Here is a 22,233-nt window from a genome sequence, read left to right on the forward strand (position 1 = left end):
AGTGGCACCATCTCGGCTCACTGCAAGCTCCGCTCCCGGGTTCGTGCCATTCTCCTGCCTCAGCCTCCCGAGTAGCTGGGACTACAAGCGCCCGCCACCGTGCCCGGCTAATTTTTTGTATTTTAGTAGAGACGGGGTTTCACCGTGTTAGCCAGGATCGTCTCGATCTCCTGACCTCGTGATCCGCCCGCCTCGGCCTCCCAAAGTGCAGGGATTACAGGCGTGAGCCACCGGTGCCCGGCCTCGCTGTGGTTTTGACTTGCATTACTCTAATAATTAGTGATGCTGGGTATTTTTTCATATGCCTGTTGGCTACATGTGTGACTTCTTTTGACAAATGTCTGTTCATGTTCTAGTTTTTGCTTGTTAATTAGTTTAACTTTCTTATAGATTTGAATATTAGACCTTCGTCAGATACATAGTTTGCAGATATTTCCTCCCATGCTCTAGGTTGTCTGTTTACTCTGTTGATAGTTTCCCTTTCTGTTCAGAAGCTCTTTGGTTTAATTAGGTCTTATTTATCAATTTTTGTTTTTGTCACAATTGCTTATGACATCTTCATCATGAAGTCTTTACCAGGGCCTTTGTCCAGAATGATATTTCTTAGGTTATTTCCCAGGGTTTTTAAAATTTTAGGTTTCAGATTTAAAATTTAATCCAGGCCAGGCACGGTGGCTCAAGCCTGTAATCCCAGCACTTTGGGAGGCCGAGATGGGCGGATCACGAGGTCAGGAGATCGAGACCATCCTGGCTAACACAGTGAAACTCCGTCTCTACTAAAAAAAACATAAAAAAACTAGCCGGGCGAGGTGGCGGGTGCCTGTAGTCCCAGCTACTCAGGAGGCTGAGGCAGGAGAATGGCATAAACCCGGGAGGCAGAGCTTGCAGTGAGCTGAGATCCGGCCATTGCACTCCAGCCTGGGCAACAGAGCGAGACTCTGTCTCAAAAAAATAAAATAAAATAAAGTAAAATAAAATTTAATCCATCTTGAGTTGATTTTGGTATATGGTATAAGGAAGGGGTCCAGTTTCAATCTTCTGCACATGGATAGCCAGTTAGCTCAGTACCATTTATTGAATATGGAGTCCTTTCCATATTGCTTGTTTTTGTCAGTTTTGTTGAAGATCAGATGGTTATAGGTGTGCAGCAATATTTCCGGGCTCTCTATTCGGTTCCATTGGTCTATGTGTCTGTGTTTGTATCAGTACCATGCTGTTTTGGTCATGATAGCCTTGTTGTGTAGTTCAAAGTCAGGTGACATGATGCTTCCAGCTTTGTTCTTTTTGCTTAGTATTATCTTGGCTATTTGGGCTTGTTTTTAGCTCCATATGAATTTTAAAATAGTTTTTTTTTCTAGTCTTGTGAAAAATAGTGTTGGTGGTTTGATAGGAATAGCATAGAATCTGCAAATTGCTTTGGGCAGTATGGTCATTTTAACAATATTGACTCTTCCAGTTTATGAGCATGGAATGTTTCCCATTTGTTTCCGTCATCTCTAATTTCTTTGAGCAATGTTTTGTAATTCTTATTGCAGAGATCTTTCACCTCCCTAGTTAACTGTATTCCTAGGTACTTTATTCATTTTGTGGTGTTTGTGAATAGGGTTGCATTCTTGATTTGGTTCTTAGCTTGGAAGTTGTTGATGTATATAAATGATACTGATTTTTGTACTTTGGTTTTATATATGTTGAAACTTTACTGAAGTTGCTTATCAGATCTAGGAGCTTTTGAGAAGAGACTATGGGGTTTTCTAGGTATAGAAGCATATTGTTGGCAAAAAAGGATAGTTTGACTTCCTCTCTTCCTATTTGGATGGCTTTTATTTTTTTCTCTTGCCTAATGGCTCTGGCTGGGACTTCCAGTACTATTTGAATAGGAGTGATGAGAGTGGGCATCCTTGTCTTGTTGAAGTTCTCAAGGGGAATGCTTCCAGCTTTTGCCCATTCAGTATGATGTTGGTTGTGGGTTTGTCATAGACGGCTCTTATTATTTTTAGGTATGTCCCTTCAATGCCTAGCTTATTGAGGGTTTGTAACATGAAGGGATGTTGAATTTTATCAATAGCCTTTTCTGTATCTATTGAGGTAATTCTGTGGTTTTTGTTTTCAGTTCTATTTATGTGATGAACTGCATTTATTGATTTGTGTATGTTGAACTAACCTTGCAACCAAGGGTTAAAGCCTATTTAATCAGGTGGATTAGCTCTTTGATATTCTACTGCATTGAGTTTGCTAGCATTTTGTAGAAGATTTTTGTGTCTCTGTTAATTAGGGATATTGGCCTGCAATTTTCTTTTTTGGTTTTTGTTTCTGCCAGGTTTTGGTATTAGGATGATGCTGGTCTCATACAAGTAGTTAGATTGGAGACCCTCCTCCTGAATTTTTTGGAATGGTTTCAGTAGGAATGGTACCAGCTCTTCTTTATACATCTGGTAGAATTTGGCCATAAATTCATCTGGTCTTGTGCTTTTTCTGGTTGATAGGATTTTTATTACTGATTTAATTTTGGAACCTCTTATTGGTCTGCCCAGGCATTCAACTGCCTCCTGGTTCAAATATGGGAGGGTGTATGTTTCCAAGAATTTATCAATTTCTTCTAGGTTTTCTAGTTTGTGTGCATAGAAGTGTTCATAGTAGTCTCTGAGAGTTTGTGTATTTCTGTGGAGTCATTGGTAATGTCCCTTTTGTCATTCCTGATTGTGTTTATTTGTATCTTCTCTCTTTTTTTGTCTATCAGTCTAGCAAGCAGTCTGTCAATCTTATTTATCCTTTCAAATAACCAGCCTTTTGATTTGTTGATCTTTTGTATGGTTTTTTTGCATCTTAATTTCCTTCAGTTCAACTCTGATTTTGGTTATTCCTTGTCTTCTGCTAGCTTTGGGGTTACTTCGCTCTTGTTTTTCTAATTCCTTCAGGTATGATGTTAGGTTGTTGATTTGTGGTCTTTCTACCTTTTTGATGTGGGCATTTAGTGCTATAAGCTTTCCTCTTAATACTGCTTTAGCTGTTTCCCAGAGATTCTAGTATAATGTATCTTTGTTTTCATTAGCTTCAAAGCATTACTTGATTTACGCTTTAATTTCATAATTTACCCAAAAGTCATTCAGGAGCAGGTTGTTTAATTTCCATGTAGTTGTGTGATTTTGAGTGATTTTCTTCATACTGATTTCTATTTTTATTTCACTGTGGTCTGAGAGTGTGTTTGGCAAGATTTTGGTCTTTTTAAATTTGCTGAGGGTTGTTTTATGAACAACTGTGTGGTTAATTTTAGAGTATGTGCCATGTGCAGATGAGACAAATGTATATTCTTTTGGTTTTGTGTGGAGAGTTCTGTAGATGTTGTTTAGGCCCATTTGGTCAAGTGTCAGGTTCAGGTCCCAAATATCTTTGTTAGTTTTCTATCTCAGTGATCTGTCAGTGGGGTGTTGAAGTCTCCCACTAATATTGTGTGTTTGTCTAAGTCTCTTTGTGGGTCTCTAAGAACTTGCTATATGAATCTGGGTGCTCCTGTGTTGGGTGCGTATTTATTTAGGATAGCTATGTCTTCTTGTTGAATTGAACCCTTTACCATTATCTAACCCTCTTTGTTGTTTTTGATCTTTGTTGGCTTAAAGTCTGTTTTGCCTGAAATTAGAATAGTAACTCCTACTTTTTTCCGTTTTCTGTTTGCTTGATAGATTTTTCTCCACTTCTTTACTTTGAGTCTGTGGGTATCATTGCATGTCAGATGGTCCTCTTGAAGACTACATACAGTTGGATCTTGCTTCTTTATCCAACTTTCTGCTCTGTGCCTTTTAATTGAGGCATTTTGTCTGTTTACTTCCAAGGTTAATATTGATATGTGAAGATATGATCCTGTTGTCATGTTGTTAGCTGGTTATGCAGACTTGTTTGTGTGGTTGCTTTATAATGTTAATGGTCTCTGTGCTTAAATGTGTTTTTGTGTTGGGCTGGTAACAGTCTTTCATTTCCATATTTAGCACTCCTATAAGTGCCCCTTGTAAGGCAGGACTAGTGGTAATGAATTCCCTTAGCATTTGGTTCTCTGAAAGTGGTCTTATTTCTCCTTTGCTCATGAAGTTTAGTTTAGCTGGATATGAAATTACTGGTTGAAATTTCTTTTCTTTACAGATGCCAAATATAGCCCCAATGTCTTATGGCTTATAGGGTGTAGGGAAAAGAAAGAAAGATCAGACTATTACTGTGTCTATATAGAAAGAAGTAGACATAAGAGAGTCCATTTTGTTCTGTATTTGAGATACTGTTAATCTGTGACCCTACCCCCAACCTTGTCCTTGCAAGAGACATGTGCTATGGTGACTCAAGGTTTAAAGGATTTTGGGCTGTGCAGTCTGTGCTTTGTTAAACAAGTGTCTGAAGGCAGCTTGCTGGTTAAAAGTCATCACCATTCTCTTAATCTCAAGTACCCAGGGATACGCACACTGCCAAAGGTCACAGGGACCTCTGCCTAGGAAAGCTAGGTATTGTCCAAGGTTTCTCCCCATATGATGGTCTGAAATATGGCCTCGTGGGAAGGAAAAGGCCTGATCGTTCCCCAGCCTGACACCCGTGAAGGGTCTGTGCTGAGGAGGACTAGTACAAGAGGAAAGAAGGCCTCCTGGCGGTTGTTGGCAGTTGAGATAGAGAAAAGCATCTGTCTCCTGCCCGTCCCTGGGCAATGGAACATCTCGGTATAAAACCCGATTGTATGTTTTGTTTACTGAGAAAGGAGAAAACCGCCTTAGGGTGAAAGACAGGACTTGCTAGCGCAATGCTGCTCTTTATGCACTGAAAAGGTTTATGGAGATATTTACATATGCATATCAAGGCACAGCACTTTTCCTTAAACTTATTCATGTCACAGAGATCTTTATTCATGTGTTTTACTGCTGACCTTCTCCCTACAATGATCCTATTATCCTGCCACTTCCTTTTCTTTAAGATGGTAAAGATAATTATCAATAAATACTAGGGAACTCAGAGACCGGTGCCGTCGTGGGTCCTCTGTATGCTGAGCGCCCGTCCCCTGGGCCCACTTTTTCTTTCTCTATACTTTGTCTCTGTGTCTCATTTCTTTTCTCAAGTCTCTCTTCCACCTAACGAGAAACGCCCACAGGTGTGGAGGGGCAGGCCACCCCTTCAGTAGGGTTTCTGCTGAAAGGTCTGCTATTACGCTGATGGGATTCCCTTTGTAGGTGTCTCCTCCCTTCTCTTTAGCTGCCTTTAACATTTTTTCTTTCATTTCATCCTTTGAGAATCTGATTACTTTGTGACTTGGGGATGATCATCTTATATAGTATCTCACAAGAGTTCTCTACATTTTCTGAATTTAAATGTTTTTCTCTCTAGCAAGGTTGGGAAAACTGTATTTTTTTTTTTTTTTGAGACGGAGTCAGTCTCGCTTTGTCGCCCAGGCTGGAGTGCAGTGGCGCAATCTTGGCTCACTGCAAACTCCGCCTCCCGGGTTCACACCATTCTCCTGCCTCAGCCTTCCTAGTAGCTGGGACTACAGACGCCCGCCATCTTGCCTGGCTAGTTTTTTTTTGTATTTTTTAGTAGAGACGGGGTTTCACCGTGTTAGCCAGGGTGGTCTCGATCTCCTGACCATGTGATCCGCCTGTCTCGGCCTCCCAAAGTGCTGGGATTACAGGCTTGAGCCTCCGCGCCCGGCCTTGGGAAAACTTTAATAGATAGTGTCTTCAAATATGTTTTTCAACTTGCTTGTCTTCTCTGCCTCTCTTTCAGGGTTGCCAATGAGTCATACATTGATCTCTTCACATAATCCCATATTTCTCAGAGGTTTTGTTCATTCTTCCTTATTGTTTTTTCTTTATTTTTGTCTGACTGAGTTAGTTTGGAGAACTAGTCTTCAAGCTCTGAGACTGTTTCCTCAGCTTGATTGATTTTTTTGTTAATACGTGCATTGTATTATGAGATTCTTGAAATGAATTTTTCAGCTTTATCAGATCAATTTGATTCTTTCTTAAAATAGCTATTTCATCTTTCATCTTCTGTAGCATTGTATTGTATTCCTTAGATTCCTTAGATTGAGTTTAGACTTTCTCCTGTCAATGATCTTTGTTCTTATTTGTATTCTGAATCCTCTTCCTGTCATTTCAGCCTGGTTAAAAACCATTTCTGGGAAACTAATATGGTTGTTTGGAGGTAAGAAGACACTCTGGCTTTTTGAATTGTCGGAGTCCTTGCATTGGTTTTTTTCTCATCTGTGTGGGCTGATGATCCCTCAGTCTTTGAAGATGCTGTACTTTGGATTTTTTTTTTTTTTTTTTTTTTTTTTTTTTTTTTTGGCTTTTATCCTCTTTGATGCCCTTAGGGATTTGGCTGTAACATGAGGTGGGTTCAGTCGACTAGATTCATATCTGGAAAGTTTTATAGGGTGAAGGCTCAGCTCAGCATTTCTGATCTGCATGCTCTAACTCTGGGGGGCTGGTACTCAGCCCCTGGCTTTGTTCTCCAATCTCTCAGGGATGGGAACCTGCTACACTGGTGGGTCCAAAGTGTTCCTAGTGTACTGGCCACAACATTCCAATGGGTGGTTCTAGCCAAAGTGTTTTATCAGGATCTATGTTCACTCATGCATGCCAGCAGCCATGACAGCATGGTGGAATCAACCAGCAGATTTCCCAGCCTCCGTATGTTCTGGAGTCTTTTCTATGGATCTCCTCCCAGTATCTGCAGGTCACAGGATGACAGACAGAGGCTGCAGTAGAATCACTCAGAGACTCCTAGAACAGAGAAGATGGAGCAGCAGAAATAGCAACTAAGCTCAGTGCCAGAACATCATCTTCAGTAAAAAAATGTATCATATAATTTCATTTCTATTATTACTTTGCCTTAGAAATAAGCAAAAGTGCTTAAAAATTCTAATATTTGCCTTCATATAATCTGGATATTTCTGGAGTTTAAAACAAAAACAAAAACATTCATTGGCTATGGGACAACAAATGGTTTTTCAAAACTCCAGAAACATTATACTGAATGGGCAAATACTGGAAGTATTCCCCTTGAAAAACAGCACAAGACAAAGATGTCCTCTATCACCACTCTTATTCAACATAGTATTGGAATTCCTAGCCAAAGCAATCTGGCAAGAGAAATAAATAAATGGCATCCAAATAGGAAGAAAGGATGTCAAACTATCTCTGCAGATTACATGATTATATATCTAGAAAACCCCATGGTCTTAGCCCAAAAGCTCCTCAAGCTGATAAACTCTTCAGCAAAGTTGTACAATACAAAAATCATTAGCATTCTTATACATCAACAACAGCCAAACCAGAAAGGAAATTCCATTCACAATCACCACAAAATGAATAAAATATCTAGTAATCTAGAGTATAACTACTCAAGGAGGTGAAAGATCTCTACAATGAGAATTACAAAACACTGCTCAAAGAAATCAGAAAAGACACAAACAAATGGAAAAACATCCCATGCTCATAAATAGGAAGAATCAATATCATTAAAATGGCTATACTGCCCAAAGCAATTTACAGATTCAGTGCTATTCCTATCAAATTACCAATGTCATTCTTTATAAAACTAGAAAAATCTATTTTAAAATTTTTAAAATTCATATAGAACAAAAAAGAGCCCAAATAGCCTAGACAATCCTAAGCAAAAAGAACAAAGCTGGAGACATCATGTCGTTCACCTTCAAAGTATACTATAAGGCTATAGTAACCAAAACACCATGGTACTGATACAAAAACAGACACATAGACCAATGGAACAGGATAGAGAGCCCAGAAATAAGGTCATACATCTACAACCATCTGATCTTCAACAAAGCTGACATAAACAAGCAATGGGGAAAGACCCTGTATTCAATAAATGGTACTGGGCTAGCTGGCTATCCATATGCAGAAGATTGAAACTGGACCCCTTCCTTACACCATATACAAAAATCAACTCAAGATGGATGAAATATTTAAATCTAAAACATAAAACTTTATAAAACCCTGAGAGATAACCTAGAAAATACCATCCCAGACATGGGAATGGGCAAGATTTCATGACAAAGACACCAAAAGCAATCACGACAAAGGCAAAAATTGACAATTGGGACCTGATTAAGAGCTAAACTTAAGAACTTCTGCACAGCAAAAGAAACAGTCAACAGAGTAAACAGACAACCTACAGAATGGGAAAAAGTATCTGCAAACTATGCATCTGACAAAGGTCTAACATCCAGAATCTATAAGGAACTTAAACAAATTTACAAGAGAAAAACAACCCAATAAAAAAGTGGGCAAATGACATGAACAAACACTTCTCTAAAGAAAACATACATGTGCCCAACAGACACGTGAAAAAAATCTCAATATCATTGATCATTGGAGAAATGCAAATCAAAACCACAATGAGATAATATCTCACACCAGTCAGAATGGCTATTATTAAGAAGTCAAAAAACAATAGATGCTGATAAGGCTGCACAGAAAAGGGTATGCTTATACACTGTTGGTGGGAGAGTAAATTATTAGTTTAACCATTGTGGAAAGCAGTATGGCAATTCCTCAAAGAGCTAAAACCAGAACTACCATTCAACCCAGCAGTCCCATTACGGGTTATATACCCAGAGGAATATAAATCATTCTGCCATAAAGACACACGCATGCAAACGTTAATTGCAGCACTATTCATAAGAGCAATGACATGGAATCAACATAAATGCCCATCAGTGACAGATTGGATAAAGAAAATGTGTTGGCCGGGCACGGTGGCTCAAGCCTGTAATCCCAGCACTTTGGGAGGCCGAGACGGGGAGATCACAAGGTCAGGAGATCGAGACCATCCTGGCAAACACGGTGAAACCCTGTCTCTACTAAAAATACATTAAAAACTAGCCGGGCGAGGTGGCGGGCGCCTGTAGTCCCAGCTACTCGGGAGGCTGAGGCAGGAGAATGGCGTAAACCTGGGAGGCGGAGCTTGCAGTGAGCTGAGATCTGGCCACTGCACTCCAGCCTGGGTGACAGAGTGAGACTCCGTCTCAAAAAAAAAAAAAAGAAAAAGAAAATGTGTTACAAACATACCATGGAATACTATGCAGCCATAAAAAAGAATAAGATTATGTCTTTTGTGGGAACATGGATGGAGCTGGAGGCTTTTATCCTAGACAAACTAATGCAGGAACAGAAAACAAAATACTGCATGTTCTCACTTGTAAGTGGGAGCTAAATGATAGGAGCTTATGAACATAAAGAAGGAAATAACAGTCCCTGGGTCTACTTTAGGGTGGAGTGTGGGAGGAGGGAGAGAAGCGGAAAAGATAACTATTGGGTGTTGGGCTTAATACCTGGGTGATGAAATGATATGTACAACAAACCCCTATGACATGTGTTTATCTATGTAAAAAAACTCCACATGTATCCCCAAACCTAAAATAAAAGTTAAAAAAATTATATTAAATATGAATTAAAATCTAGGTTTCAGACATTGGGTATGTATTGTCAAGAGCCCATATCATTGCTAGGGCCTAATTCAAGTTATGCGTAATATGTCACAGATTACATAAAAAGTACCAAACTATTTGGCAGTATGGCATCTGGGACAATGGTACCAGCATGCAGCTACCATGGATGCAAGCTTTCCAATCTGTATCACATTGGATTAAGCCCCAAAGATAAGGCAGTATTTTTTTTTTTCCTTTTTTGAAATGGAGTCTTGCTCTGTTGCCCAGGCTGGAGTGCAGTGGTGCGATCTTGGCTCACTGTAAGCTCTGCCTCCCGGGTTCACGCCACTCTCCTGCCTCAGCCTCCTGAGTAGCTGGGACTGCAGGTGCCCGCCACCACGGCCGGCTAATTTTTTTTTATTTTTAGTAGAGACGGGGTTTCACCGTGTTAGCCAGGATGGTCTCGATCTCCTGATCTCGTGATCCGCCCATCTCGGCCTCCCAAAGTGCTGGGATTACAGGCCTGAGCCCCCGCGCCCAGCCCATAAGGCTGTATTATGACTGATTATTGTAACTGTCATTAAATATATATATTTATATATAGCTATAATTATATACATATATATATATATAACTGCGTATATGTATGAATTCTATTTCTTTCTGTCATTTCATCCAATTTGGTCTGGTTAAGAGCCGTTGCTGGGTAACTAGTGTGGTTGTTTGGAGGTAAGAAGGCATTCTGGCTTTCTGAGTTGCCAGAGTTCTTGAGTTGGTTCTTTCTCATCTGTGTGGGCTGATGTTCCTTCAGTCTTTGAAGTTGCTGTACTTTGGATGGAGATATATATATTTATGTATCTCCAGAAGAAACATATATATATATATATATATATATATCCAGAAGAAAAACACTGAATTATGAAATCTTAGAGCTAAGAGTATGATGTAATGGAAATAAATAATGGAATGTTGGGAACCTGAAGGCATTCACAGAGACACTTGGTGAAAGTTGTTTAGCATCTTTGAGTCTTAGTTTTTTCATCTGTGCCATGGGGATGGTTTCTACTTTACAACTAAATGAGGAGCACATGAGTAACTGTGTGGAAAAGTTTTATAAAGTTTAAAATAAAATATAAATATTAGTTATTATTATGTTCCTTAGAAAACACCTAGCCAATATTCCTGGTTTTTCAGATTTGGAGTCTGAGCCCCAAAGCAGTTAAGAGACTGGCCCAGGTCTGTCAGCTACATAGGAACCATCACAAGCTTGACTCACTCAGCGGTTGAGGGACAGGTAGGTCCCAGGAGGATGTACAAGAAGTGGTCTCCTTATGCTGCAGACTCTTGATTTCACCATGAAAGCTGTGACTCTCTCTTGTTTAAGTTTCATCTTCTTTGAGCTCAGATGGATGTGGATAGGTGAGAAGCCACCAAGACTGGATGACACCGTAGCCCGACTAGATAGGCTTTCTTGTCCCAAGAGGGAAGAGTGAGAAGTCTCTCAGGAAACACTGCTACATCCTGTGATTACTGCAGTGGCTATGTTATCTCCCATGCAGTTCTCCAATCCGACCTTGACTGTACATCAGTATCCTCTCCCATTTATCACCAAAGGACTGCCAGCTATGAGCAGTAATTTATAGATCATGATGTAGCATTACTCCCTTTTCTTGTCCTCAAAAGTAATTTGACTGTCTGTGGATGACAAGACACTCCTTTTGAAGTCCATCTCACACCTGAGCTTCAAAGAACAAATATGTCAGGGTGTAACCAGGTTATTGCCACACAGGGATGGGCATCCTTGACAAATCTGGAGAAGGCATTGGCAAGTGTTGTTTTAAGACTCAACTTGTAGAAGAAAAGTCAGTTACAGAGATTCAGAAGGCTTAAAAAGGTGTCGTGCTTGTAATGGTGATGTACAAAATTATCTATAGAAGCTAGTCATTCTCCAGGAGCTGTAGCCTTCTCCAGGTACTCTCTCCTTTTTCTCCTCTCAGCCAGGGCACACCAACTGTCTTTGAACTCACAGGAGATAAATTAAGCCAAACATGACCCTTGTGTTTTGCATGTTTTCTAGCAGAAAAATAAGGTAAGCTCTAAAGAAAGAAAAGGCCTAGCAAAAAGATATATGTGTGAAAGTGTGTGGGCACGCATATATGGCACCAAAAGTCTTTATTCAAATGAAGTTTTAAACGGAATAGCAGTAAACAGGATAGATAAAAGCAGAACTGCTCAGGGAGCACAGGGGTGGGGCTCAGAGACTGCCCAGCCACTTTTCTCCTTTGGTGGCTTCTTAGGCACATTTGCCCAATTCTCAGGATAGAAAACCACTGGTCCAGGGGGTCACACTTCTGGGTTCCTTGCCAGTGTTGGAATTTATTTTCAGTTGTGAGACCAGGGGTGTGGTTCCTCCAGTTCTACATCCCTCAGTGACCTGGAAGAAGACTCCCCAGTCTTTGTGCTTCATTGTCATGTCACAATGAAAATAAGCCAGTTCTATACCCAACATTTCCCCTTCCCTATTTAGAAGGCTGGGAGTTGTGGCTTTTTTGCAGAAAGAATAATGAGAATATCTCTCAGGTGATAGAGGTTTGCTCACCACAAAAATACGAGGCCATGTTACCTAATTCAAGGCTGTGACTTTGTAGAAGGTACAAACAACGTGGAGCTCAGTGCTGGCAGAGGATGTCAATGGCGCTGGCATGTGCTGTGATACACTGCACTCTATCCCTGCCAAGCGTAACCAAACAGTGATCCTAGAGGCAATTGTGGCATATGCAGTAGTCTCCTCTTATCTGCAGGGGATACCACATTTCAAGACCCCTGGTAGATGCCTGAAACCACAGATAGCACCAAACCCTATATACACTATGTTTTTTTACCTATGCCTACATGCCCCTGGTAAAGTTTAATTTATAAATTAGGCACAGTAAGATTAACAGCAATAACTAATAATAAAATAAAACAGTAATAACAATATACCAGTCTCACTACTCTTGCACTTAGGGGCCATTATTCAGCAAAATAATGGTTACTTGAACACAAACTCTGCGATACTGAGACAATTGCTCTGACACTCCAGAGGGCTACTGAGTGACTAATGGGGCAGGTAGCCTATACAGTGTGGATACACTGGATAAAGAGATGATTCACTTCTGTGCAGGACAGAGTGGGACAGTGAAATATTTTTAACATGCTACTCAGGAGAACAAGCAAGTTAAAGCTTATACATTTTTTATATCTAGAATTTTCCACTTAATATTTTTGGAGCATAGTTTACTGAGGGTAACTGACACCATGGAAAGCAAAACCTCAGATAAGGGGAGCACTACTGTAAAAGGGAAGTTTCTTAGGTGCCTCTGGACAGAGAGAGAAGCCACTGAGTTGGTAGGTGGTGTGTCACTGGGGAAGAGGCCTAGATTTGGAAACAGAAGCACTGGATTCTAGCCTTTGTTATATAATTATCCAGGAAAAGTCCACCTAAAGTAGGAGATCACTTTTCTATCTGTGAAATAATATAGACTAGGTAAGCCATATATTCTCTCTGCACGTTAAAAATTCTGAGCATTGGCCAGGCATGTGGCTCATGCCTGTAATTCCAGCACTTTGGGAAGCCTAGGCGGGCAGATCACCTGAGGTTGGGAGTTTGAGATCAGCCTGGTCAACATGGTGAAACCCCATCTCTACTAATAATACAAAAATTAGCCTGGGTTGGTGGCACATGCCTGTAATCCCAGCTACTCAGAAGGCTGAGGCAGGAGAATCGCTTGAACCCCAGAGGCGGAGGTTATGTTGAGCCAAGATCGCACCATTGCACTCCAGCCTGGGCAGCAGAGTGAAATTCCGTCTCAAAGGAAAAAAAAAAAATTCTGGGCATTTATCACTTTATAATATCAAAAATAATTCTTAGTAGAGCATATTTTTTTACTAGCATTTGGTGCAAAATGTGGAACCTAGAAGAATTACAAGAGCTCTTCATTTACTGAGCTTTTCCTGTGGGCCCGTGAACTGGACATGTTCTCAGCAGTATGAGATAGACATGACAGGCAGGGCGCGGTGGCTCACACCTATAATCCCAACACTTTGAAAGACCAAGGCTGGCAGATCATTTAAGGTCAGGAGTTCGAGACCAGCCTGACCAACATGGTAAAACCCTGTCTCTACTAAAAATACAAAAAAAAAAAAAAAAAAGCCAGGTATGGTGGTGCATGCCTGTAGTCCCAGCTACTCAGGAGGCTGAGGCAGGAGAATTGCCTGAACCTGGGAGGTGGAAGTTGCAGTGAGCCAAAATCGCACCACTGCACTCTAGCCTGTGGCAGCAAAGAAGATGGAGTGCTGGAGATTCTGTCATAGGTCCTTTGTCTAGCATATTTCCCCAAATCTTCACTTTCCCACTTCTAATTTCAAGAGTACAAAGGACTAGAAAATGCTTTTCCTAGGCAAAGTCTACTCCAGAGAGACTGAAGTCTTACATTCTTGATATGCAATTAACATCTATAATAGTTATTGTTTTTAAATTGATTTTTAAGAGCAGTTTTAGGTTCACAGCAAAATTGAGCAGAAAATACAGAGGGTTTCCACATACCCTTCACCCTCACACATGCACAGCCTTCCCCACTACTGACATCTCACACCTAAGTGGTACATTTGTTATGATCAATGAACCCACAATGACACATCATCACCAAAGTCCGTAATTTACATTAGAGTTCATGCGTGGTGTTGTACATTTAATAGGTTTGGAAAAATGTTTAATGGCATGTATCCACCCCTATATTATCATATAGAGTAGTTTCATGGCTGTAAAATTTCTCTGTGCTCTGCTTTGTGCTCTTATTCCTCCCTCCCTCCTAGCTCTTGGCAACTACTAATCTTTTGACTTCTTCCCATAATTTTGCCTTTTCAGATGTGTCTTTTTTACTTAGTAATATGCATTTAAGGTTACTTCATGTCTTTTCATAGCTTGATGGTTCATTTCTTTTTAGCACCAAACAGGATTCTATTGTCTGGATATACCACAGTTTATTTATTCATTCACTTACTGAAGGACATCTTGTTTGCTTCCAAATGTGGGCAATTATGAATAAAGCTGCTATGAACATCCATGTGCAGGCTTTTGTATGGACATACGTTTTCAACTAATTTGGGTAAATAGTAATGAGTGTGATTACTGAATTTTGTTGTAGAAGTATATTCAGTGTTGTGAGAAACTGCGAGTATACTCCAAAGTGGGTGTACCATTTTGCATTCCCACCAGCAGTGAATGACAGTTCCTGTTGCTCCACATCCTCACCAGCATTTGGTGGTGTCGGTGTTTTGGGTTTTGGCCGTTCTAATAGGTGTGTACTGGTCATCTTCTTATTTTCAATTTTGAATTACAAGTACAGTTGTATGTCATATGTGTAGTTTTATATTCGTTACTTGATTAATGTTTTTCTCCCCATAGACTGTGAGTTCAGTGAAAGCAGGGACTGCCTCTGTTTTTGCCCATCACTTTATTGCTTATGTCCAACACAACGCCTTGAGCATAACAAACCCTTGATGAATATCTTAATGAATGAGTGAACATGCTTACTGGCTCATTTTGAATATGGGCTTCTACATAAGAATCCAAGTCTACGGGAGATGATGGAGCACACTCTGACCTGCATAGATCGTATCCTGGGACAGCAGTTTACCTGGGGCTGTCATAACTCAGTAGAGGTGTCTGGCCATCTGTTTTAGGTAGCTCCTCATTTAGGCAATTGTGTTTCATGTAGAATTTAAATGACTCAACCCAGCTCATCAACATTTAGACAAATACAACTTTTTTCCTTTTCGTATTATCTAGGGCAACCTAACTTCTTCCTCAGGCACTTCTTCAGAGCTTCCTGGATGTCTTTGTTTCTCAGGCTATACATGATGGGGTGAAACAGGAGTGTCGGGATGATGTAGAGCAGAGAGGACCCTTTGCGCAAGAGTCAGAATGAGTTGGCTGAGGGCACAAGGTATGTGGCAATCAGTGTCCCATAAAACACCATGACCACAGTGAGGTGGGAAGAGCAGGTGGAGAAGGCCTTTTTCTGGTCTGTGCCAGATGGAATTCTTAGGATAGCAGAAAGGAAGCAGGAGTAGGAGGCTACAATGAGGAGAAATGGGACCAGAGTCACTGCAGAAGAGGTGACAAGTTCACCAGGAAGAAATACATAGGGGTGTGGAGGTGATGGCTAACTAAAACTAGAAGGACAATGAGGATATTTCCAGAAACAGTTAAGATGTAGAAAACTAAAATTATCATAAAAAGGAAAATACTTAGCTGTCTGATGGAAGAGAATCCTCAAAGCACTAATTCCACTCTCATCATTTGGTTTTCCCATGACAGGATCACCATGCCTCAACTTCACTGGAAACAGAACACCCAATGATAAAACAAGAAAATGCAGAAAGTTCTAGCTTACATGAAGAACATGGACAGTGAAGCGTTTTTAATCCACTCAGGTTTTTGGAAGGTTTCTTATTTGAGTGGAGAGAGATCATCTTTTCATTTCAAGGTCTAAAATGGGAAAGAAAAAAATTTGAAATAAGAACCTATGATTTCAATCTCCTCTTTTCTCTTATCTTGTATCTTCACTTCCTCAGGAGCAATGTCAGTCTTTGAGGAAAACGGAAACAGGAATGCAAAGAGGGAAGGAGGACAAAGAAAGAAAGGAAGAATCACCTACTATATGCCCTTCCTGCATATTCTGTATTCATCTGGTTAGTTATGAAAAGGAAGGAAGAAGATCTGAAGGGAGGTGGGGCCAAGAACAGGATGAGGAGCACATTCTGGAGGATTCGAGAACTCTCACAGAGTACCTAGAGAGTCATGGATCCAAGACAAAGAACTCCTCCCCCCTTCCCTCCCGCCCCAAGCATTGTTTGTTTTTAGTGAAATGGCCCCATCCTATCAATCATGTATCCTTTACTTTTCAGTTTTACTTTTCAGTTTCTTCCTGAGTTGGGAAGGAAGATTTTTATTTCTGTTTCGGTTTCTATGGCACTATCAAGAGAAAATCATGTGAATGTGAGGTTTGAGATTCTCTGATTCCTTTTTTTTTTTTTCCGAGACAAAGTCTCACTCTTTCACCCAGGCTGGAGTGCAGTGGTGCAATCTTGGCTCACTGCAACCTCTGCCTCCCGGGTTCAGGCGATTCTCCTGCCTCAGCCTCCCAAGTAGCTGGGATTACAGGCACGTGCTACCACACCTGGCTAATTTTTGTATTTCTAGTAGGGGCAGGGTTTTACCTTGTTGGCCAGGCTGGTCTTGAACTCCTGATCTCAAGTGATCCACCCGCCTCAGCCTCTCAAAGCTCTGGGATTACAGGCATGAGCCACCATGCCTGGCCGAGATTCCCCAATTCTGAGGTCAGCGTGCAATGCTGGTATAACCCAGGAATGCCTTCTATCGCAATTTTAAATAGATAAAATCAGATCATTGGAAGTATTTTATTTAGGACTGCAGTAAATGGGAAAAGAAGATTCAGAACTAACTGGCCTAACACACTGTGTGCAACCAACCAATTGAGTGTAAGGTAGCCTTGGGTTATTTTAAGTGAGTTAAGGAAGCCCAGGTCTCATCTTCAGTACCATCTTGGTTAAAGCTAACCACGCACTCAACCAAAATGCTCAGGGTGGATAGACAATCTCCCCCAGTCCCCTGCAAAAAACTGCTAAGGCCACAGGCAAGGTCTGAAGCTGAACCCACTTTAGTATCCTCAGCTCCCTTGTGCTGGATCTGCACCTACTTAAGGTAGTTTTAGAGGGACCATTGGCTGCAGGAAAGCAAGTGGAGATGGGACACACACAGGCACGGAAAGCACTGTGTGGCCATAATAATGAAGTAGCTACCATGAGTAGCCAGAGAGTCCCAAACAAAGCCAGGAGCTCTGTTTATGCATCATACTTCGAGCAAGTTGTTTAACAGTTTGCCATAAACTATAAAATGGGATATAGGACTGGAGGACTTAACATGTGCTAAATATGTACAAAAAGCATATAACTGAAAAGACTGGGAAATCGTTGGCTATTCAGGGCTGCAGACATTACTTAAATTTACCAAGGAATTGCTTTTATTTTGAAGGGAGCACTGGAAACAAAGCTCAGTCTCCTTTGCAGTATCCTGTACTCTGTGTGTGTGTGTGTGTGTGTACGTGTGTGTGTGTAGCTGCATGAATAATTAAGCTGTTCCTGCTATCTGTTCTCATATCAATAGCCTTTGGTAATACACTGATCGCATGTTTAAACTGATCCAGTGGGAAGCATTTTGTGGAGTATCAGTTCTAGCTTTCCAGGTGGCTTATAGAAATAACCTGCCTGGCAGTCCTGGTGCCCAGAGGATGCCCTGGTGCCCAGAGGATGCCCAGCAACTGGTGATTCAGACCCTGAACACATGGAGTGGAGTATGGGGAAGGTGCAAAGAGAAAACTTCTCTCCAGCCCCTGCAAAGCACAAATTATGGTCTGAGATCTCAAAGAGAGGGCTTCAGTTCTGACAGAACACAGCCAAACCCCTGGCTGGGGCTGCTGCTAATGATGGTGATGTTCTCTATCCCAGGCACTGTTCTAAGTGCTGAAAATGTAGAACTAAATATCATCGTCACAACAACCCTATGTGGTGAGTATTTTTATTACAGATGGAAGCACACTTTACGTGGAGTCACAGAGATGTTAAATAACTTATCCATGACAATCATCTAAAAAATGGCAAAGATGAAACTTAGACTCACTCTAGATCTCTCGTACCTAACCGCTAACACTGCCCATCATGGAGCCTGAGTACATGTGCATCATCTCACAGCGGTAGGAAGATAAAAGTTTTCACAGGGCAGCCTTTCATCCTGGTTTTAACTTCAGCGAAAGTGAGGCCTGCTTTGTTGCTTGGTGAGAGTACAATCCCATAAAGAGTCACACTCTCTGACAACTTTCTGTATCATCTCCTGAATTTGCCTTCATGCTGCTACTTTTATGTGCACAGGGCATTACCACTTCCCCTCTACCAGGCAATTACATTTCTGCTGCAGGACTGCCTCACCACTTGGATGCAGGGCAGAGCCCCATGATGGAGAATGGAAGGCCAGGTGAAAGTAGGAGAGAATTGACTAGAAAGACAGTGAAGCCTGTGAGAGCACAGGCTGTAAAACTAAACAGGCTGGCTTCAAACTGCTGCTGAGCGACAAAGACATTCAGCAAAGGCAAGTTTGATAACCTTTAAGGGAAAATCAGTTCTACTGTCTCCAGATCTGAGTAGAAAGAGGCCTTCAAGGGCAGCAGAGAAGCCAGTGATACTGACCTCCCACCCTAGCATGCAGCCACTATCTCCTCCCTTATCTCCTCAGCAGAAGTGAGCAAATTTTAAAAGAATATTATTGAAAAAGCTAAAGGTGTGAACTCTGCTAACATGCTCTTATGTTAACTCCGCTCACATAAGGCAGCTTGACTCTAGAGCCACAGCCCGGCAAATTGCACAATATGTCTGTAAATGATGTTGGCACAGGGCTGAGCCCAGGGAATGTGCTCAGTAAGTGGCAGTGCTTTTTCCTCATCCTCTCCTCTCCAGCTCTTCCTCCTCTACTCCCTCCTTTCCTTCCAAATATGCCCAGCACAGTTAGTATTGTCTATAGGTAAATGGACTCTTTCAGGAAGGAACCTGCTCCCATCACTGGAGATGTTCAATGAGAAAAACATGTGAAGACAACTAAAGGAGACTAAATCAGTAGAGAATTATTTGGATCTGACGATTTTTAACATTCCTTTCAAACTTGAGATTTTTTTTTTTTTTCCTAATTGAGAAGCATTTCATTCCCCTAGGACACACACATAAAGCAAATTTAGGAAAAATATAAGACGCTTATCACAAAGCCAAGAAAAAACACAAGTACTCGGTGAATTATCCCGGGCTTTGTAACTTCCACTAACAACAACAAAAAGCAGAGGAGGAATCAGGGGCTATATGAATAGGATCTACCCTCTTAGCTGAATTAAGTGGTCAGTGAACTAACCAATCCATTCAGCCAACATCTAGCTGATGGTAAGGACAGTTGACTCATGCCAAGTGCTGGTCAGTTCAGGTGAACAATTGGGCAATTGGGCAACCATGTAGGCAAATAATTTGGTTTGCCACCAAACCAATATGGAATACTTTATTTAATACAGTAGGCAGTTGTATACACGGACTCATCTAGCAAATTGCGGACTCAAAACAGGAAAAATTCAAGTGTATGCCATCAGAATGGATGAGCTTTACCTGTCAGTGCCTTACAGGAACCCTCTCCCATTTTGGGGAGCCAGGTCACAAAGACTATGGCATGTCCACCTCCCCTGGATTTGTAGAACTGGGCTAGATATCTGGAATCCAGCTTTTATGCAGAAATATGCCACGTGGTGCACTTGACAAAAGCCATGTCAGAGCTGTCTCTCCCCATGAACGTAGGAGGATACTTGAGTTTGGCCCTCATTTATCAGCCTTCTTTTTTCCATATAAACTTGAGTCCCTCTGTGGGCAAAGCCCCTGATACTGGTGCTCATGGGCATTTCCCAAATGACTCTGGTGGGGAATTGTTGTTTACCTTACAAATTCTATGAAACCAAGGTACCTTCACCTTAAAGAAAATGTCTTTTTCCTCCTTACTTTGCATTAAGCTTCTACTTTGATAAAGACTCTTTTTACTTATATGACCTTTACAAAGAGATTTAATTGAAAATGAGTGATTATGTTGTGCTTTAGGGGAATGGATTAAAATAATATTTTGAAGGAAGCATTCAATTTGTTTCTACCTCCTGAAAGAAAAATCACTGCATCTCCTTATTGTCACACGTTTGGTAGGGAACCAAAACAATTATCTGCAATAGTAAACATTTATTGTGAAAGCCATCAATTAAGATTCTAAAGAATTTGTGTCCTCCTGGATTCTTGTCATTGATTAAAAATAGTGACTGAGGGGCTGGGCGCGGTGGCTTACGCCTGTCATCCCAGCACTTTGGGAGGCCAAGGCGGGTGGATCACGAGGTCAGGAGTTCAAGATCAGCCTGGTCAAGATTGTGAAACTTCATCTCTACTAAAAATAAAAATAAAAAAATTAGCCGGGCTCAGTGGCAGGCGCCTGTAATCCCAGCTACTTGGGAGGATGAAGCAGGAGAATTGTTTGAACCCGGGCAGCAGAGGTTGCAGTGAGCTGAGATCCGGCCACTGCACTCCAGCCTGGGCAACAGACTAAGACTCCGTCTCAAAAAAAAAAAAAAAAAAAAAAAAAAGTTACTGAGGCTAGTTCTGTTCTAGGAAATGTGAGTTTGTGATGGAAACCTTATGGAATTAAAGTTCTTATTTATCGATAGGCATTGGCAAACTGGAGAGACATTTGCTCAAACTAACAAATTAATACAGCTCTCCAATAAGTGAAACAAATGAAACTGATGAAATAAACACTAAATTGAAACTATCTCATTTGTTCTTTAGAACTAAAACTTTTTTTGTTGTCTATGCTATAGTATCCAGACCTCCTGCAATCTTGTCCTTATTGATATCTATTTACTAAGTATCTAATGTATGCCAGTTTAACTATCCATCATCCTCACAACACCTCTATATTGCCAGTTTGACAAATGAGGACATCCAGGCTCTGAGAGAGTTCCTCACTGAGAATTGTCCAGGCGGAGGACTGTGAGGGAACTGGGAGCAAACTGCATGTCCCATGAAGACGTGTCTGTCATTACTACCCCATACTTAGGTCCTATCTTGGAGCCTGTCACATAGCAAGGGCTTTAAGATTAATCAGTTAGAGGAATGAACAAATATAGAGAAAATGTCTGACTCCTTCAAATCTAGTGTCCTTTCCATTTTAGCAAACTGCACAAATGGTATTGTCAGCAAGTCAATTTAGGGGAAGGACTCTAGAGCCTGAATTGAAGCTGAATAGGTGTTAGAAGCAGTAATGATGCTAAAAAGATTTTAAATGCCAAATGATACTTCTTAAAAGTCAAAGACCACTGATCAAAATACAAAGATTATTTTATTTAGAGCAAGACCATTTCAGATAAGCCTGTTTCAAGCATTTCAGCTACTTAATTATTTTGCAGAAAGGCTAATTTTCTATTTCTAAGAGATCATTCTACTTTTAGAAATAAGAGATATTTATTTTTTGAGATCAAGCCACTAATACAGGTTTATTCAGGAATAGAAACTCCAAACATATTCTGCAGAGGGTAAGATTCATGTAATACTTGACTCTTAACCCATATAGCACAATACAAGAAGCAATTATAACTCTGATCCTTTGACTTCAGGAAAGATTACAATTACAATCTTTACATATTGGTAGTCTTTAAAAAGTGAAAGAAAATGTAAAAAGAAAATGTAAAAGGCTGAAATAAAAGGATTTTTTAGCCTAATATGTCAACTTCAGAAATTCACATGATTGTGAATGTGATTATGTTGATATAATTAAAAGTTAACTATTTTCGGCTGCCTATTAGTTTTTTTTTTCTCTTTTGCTCATCCTGTAAGAACACCAAGTCCTATTTTATCTCAGAGAATTTGTAATTGTTGCCTCTGCCTAGAGCATGCCCTGCTTTTATTTCTGCATGGTGCGTATCATTATTTCCAAGTATGTTTTTTATTTCCTTGGTAATTGACTGCACCTACTACTAGACTGTAATCCCACAAGAGCAGGGAGCTCTGCTTTGTCTGATATCGTATCCCAGTGCCAAGAACAGTATCTGTCACATAGTAGATAACAATTATTTGCAGGAAATAATGAGAACAAAAAATCTATGATATTACCATGAAGTTTGCAGTTGTTCTTAAGA

The sequence above is a fragment of the Chlorocebus sabaeus genome, chromosome 20, assembly GCF_047675955.1.
Source record: "Chlorocebus sabaeus isolate Y175 chromosome 20, mChlSab1.0.hap1, whole genome shotgun sequence".
Lineage (NCBI taxonomy): Eukaryota > Metazoa > Chordata > Mammalia > Primates > Cercopithecidae > Chlorocebus > Chlorocebus sabaeus.